Consider the following 4,390-nt stretch of genomic DNA (forward strand, 5'->3'; position numbering starts at 1 on the left):
TCTTCTGTCCGATGAAAGGTCCACTCGCTTGGTCAACGCGCGTAAAAAGTTAATAAGTATGAAAAAAATACAAAAAAAACTCATGAGGTTCACTTTTGATAGTGTTGCGGTTCATTTTCGGGAGTGTTGCGGTCCACTCCCGTTTAAAAAAAGTTGAAAAAAAGACAACAAAAACTTTTGCGAGAAAGTTTATGTCTAACAAAAAGAAATCATGAAGTTCACTTAACTGCATGCTGCAGTGTGGTTTTCGTTCGATGCAGTGCAGTTTTCTGTTGGATGACGCTCACTCGGCGATTTGGGTGTCGCAAAAGGCAGAGCGTCCGCATTTCTGTAATTTTAAAACTGCTCTTAAACCATAAGGAATTAGAGGGACTCTTCTACATGAAAAAGTTGCGTCTCGTCGATATCTTTCCAACGGCGTATGATTTGAATGATTCCGACCAGCCGTTTGTAAAAATTTCGCCAAAAAACAGTCGCTGCCTCTCGAAGTCAGCCGCACGATTTTCAAAATTAACTAAAAATAGTAAGGAATCTTAAAACCATTTCAACATATGAAAGTTGCGCCTTGTCCGTAGCTTTCCAACGGCGTATCATATGTCTCGTTTTGACAAACGGTTAGAAAACTGAAGCAAAAACAGTACCGAAAATTTCAAAACATTTGAAAAACAGAGTTTCGCGATTTAGTAAATTTGAAACTGCTCTTAAACCGTAATGAATTAGAGAAAGATTTATATATGAAAAAGATGCGCCTCGACGATATCTATCCAACGGCGTATCATTTGCTTCATTCCGAAAAGCGGTTTAGAAAAAAAAACGCGAAAAAATGCTCGCTGCCACTCGTCATCCACCGCACTATTTTCAAAACTGCTCTTAAACCGTGTGGAATCTCGAAAAGTGTTCAACATGTCGAAGTTGCGCCTAATCCATAGCTTTTCAATAGTATATTACATGCCTTATTCTGATAAACGGTTAAAAAATTAGAGCAAAAACAATACCGAAAAAATAGAGCGTGCAGTTTTTTCCGACGAGAAGTTCACTAGTCTCTATTGCAGTGCTCGTCGTTAAAATGATGCAGTGCGCTTCTGTTGAGCGTGCAGTGCCGAAGTGGTGTGCAGAATAGTTATTCTGCTAATATTAGCAGAATAGACCACCTAGTGGTAGTTACCACTGCCCCCGCTGCCATCAGATTGCATCAAGATCCGATCTCATCTTATCGGGTTATGGGTGGAGGCAAGGTAGATTTATTTGGACCGGCTTAATTAGTTTGCTGAGCTCCCGATTTTCTTGGCCTAGCTGATCGTTTTGGTCGTCTGTATATATTTAAGATTGGATCTGGAGGATGCATGCAATCTAAATAACCTCATTTCTCTCTCCAAGTAGATCTCTACGTCCGACGGATATTCAACAAAACGGCAAAAGGAAAAAGGTACACAATCATTGTTCTGCTGAAGTACATGCATATACGTGAGAAGCTGATTCATTTCCTATTTTACTTTTGTTTAATCATCAGGCGGGACATGGCTCCAATGTTCTCCATCGCCAGCCTCCGGCCATGTCCTTCCCCATCCCTGCCAACTGTAATGATGTGTATGAAATTGGATCGAAAAGCAATCATACGTATACATCATACTGATTTTTATTCCTTTTTTCCGCTGAGTCCTGTCTTGGGCGCACATGGATTGATGCTGCTCTTGCATTCGAGTGTTTGCCGACGGTGTCAATACCTAGGAGGCGCAGAAACTAACAGGCGACTATCGGCATGTCAGCTGCGACGAGAACAATGTACGGCTGCTGCAGACGCGCAGATGCACGAATGGCCGCATGTCCACAAGTTCAGCGGTGCAAGGGCAACATACGGCGCACGACGATGGCGCCGCTAATGATGTACGGTGGCGTAGATAATGGGAACCTCCCATTGAGATCTTCCGATGATCCATGCATGGCATCACGTCTGCATCATGTACATGCATGCCGTTAGGTGCCGTGTACTACTTCATACTGATCTGATCGGATGCATTAGCTAGATGTCTATGTAGATACACTGTTGTAAATCACGTTCACCGTACTCCTATATGTATACTCCATACATACTTCTTTTTCTTCTTTTTTTTTGCCGGGACATACTCCCTTTTTATATACACATATACTCTATACTACTACCTACAACATACTACATACTACATACTAAAAAAACTATATCTACATGAAAAAGATATACTACATACTCTTTTTTTGAAAATAATACACACACACACACCCATAGTCTTTGTGAAGAAAAACTTCTATATACACATACACATACTCCATGTGAAAATTTGTAAATATACTCCATACTATAGTATAGTATGTTGTACGCACCATAATTCTAAAACGAACATACACACGAGATACTACTTTTTTGGGACACATACACGTAAAAGGGTTTTAATACTCCATACTCCAGCTTGGTGTTAATACTCCATACTCTAATAATCAAATGGTTATACTTCGTACTCCAATTTTAGGGTAGTAGTGCATACTCCATACTACAATCATTACATGTTCATACTCCATACTACAGACCCTCAAAAAAAAAACTCCTACATGTATACATGAGTATACTCTATGCGGTTTTAAAATGGGCAATATATTTCATACTATATTAGAAGAATCCAAAAAGAGTTATACATTCCCATACTACCTATTTCCAATAGAAAATACTTAAAAAACTAAGTATGTAATCTGGATAAAAAATTACCATCTACAGTGCAATAATATCACGTTCATATGCTTATCCGATGGAAAAATTGTTGTACACACGCAGGGATTAAGTAGGTGGTTGCAACAGCCTGTCACCAACTTGCCGAATTATTTTATTATAAAAACCGAATTAGTTTCTGCCTACTAATTGCATGGGCACCTGCTAACAGTATCCATTTACCCGGCTGACTTGATTTCACGTTTGAGGGAGGGGGAAGAGGAACACGTGGAGGCCAAAGAAGAGGTGGTGGTAACTACCACTGCTTGTAGATAAAATTTGTCATATATATATATATATATATATATATATATATATATATATATATATATATATATATATCATCGAATGTCTCACAAACCAACACCATTAATTATTCACACATACACATCTATATACATATACACAATTTCTCCTACATATATATGTTGCCTTTGGTGCCTCCGGAGCACGATGGCAATTGATTCATGGGGGCGGTAGCGGGTAATAGTATTCTTCTTTGGGATCTATGACTTGGTCGAGCAAAAATCCGGCTATTTCCTCTTGAAGTGCTAGTATGCGGTCCGATGGTAGGAGCTTATCCCGCACCGATCTGAACTGTTAAGAAGGAGATTAATATATGCATGTGCGTTAGTTGTGTGACTAGATATCGTTAATGGTGTGAATAGTATTCTGACAAACGTACCCAGTCCTGTCTATCAGATCTGCTCCTTTCGCACGTCATCATCTTAATATATATAATCTCGAATACATCGTCTCGAATATTATATATCGAATACATCACTAGCTAGGTACCTAATAAAGATCGAGTACTACAGAAGAATCTAGGGCGCCACTCGCGGTTCCTGGGGCGCGCGTGGTGCACACCCAAAGAGAAGGAACCATCACAGGATCATATCTCCGGTCATTTGCCCAAAGAACCCGCCAAGTAGTGGAGAACCTGACGTCGTCCATAGCAGTCATGTAGCGATGGACGTGCTCATCTTCCTCCCTAACACGGCAACGCACCACATCCGGCGGGGCCGGCTGCCTCTGCACCGAATATGGCCCACGCGAACGCCACCAAAGAAGATCAGGGTCGATGACGGGACCCGAGGTCGGGTTCCTCACCAAGCTGCGTGCCCCTCCAGGTAGCACCTCCCAGTGCCAGCCCGGTGGAGCCCAGTCCCGGACATGGGTCCCCTGAAGCAGGACGTCGTTGCGAACGGGTCGACGGCGAGGATGCGGGTCGGGCATATCGTCGAGAACAAATACTATATGCCCGTAAAAAGTAACATTTTTTAAATGATTGGATTGTGATAACTAAAATTCTATATATATGCAAATTCTAACAATTTGACATTAATCTAATTCATCTAACTAAAACTAATTCTAAAATTTCCTGATTATATAACTAACATTTCCATAAAAATTCTAATATTTATATAACTAAAAAACAGAAAAATTGCTAACATTTCTATAAATATTTCTATAACTAAAAAACAGAAAACATTTATAACAATTCTATATAACTAACATTTCTAATATTTATATAACTAAAAAACAGAATAATTTCTAACATTTCTATAACTAAAAAACAGAAAAATTTATAACAAACAAACTAATGTGTGTGTGTAGTGTGTGTGTGTGTGTGTGTGTGTGTGTGTGTGTGTG

The sequence above is a fragment of the Triticum aestivum genome, chromosome 3B, assembly GCF_018294505.1.
Source record: "Triticum aestivum cultivar Chinese Spring chromosome 3B, IWGSC CS RefSeq v2.1, whole genome shotgun sequence".
In the NCBI taxonomy this organism is placed as follows: Eukaryota; Viridiplantae; Streptophyta; class Magnoliopsida; order Poales; family Poaceae; genus Triticum; species Triticum aestivum.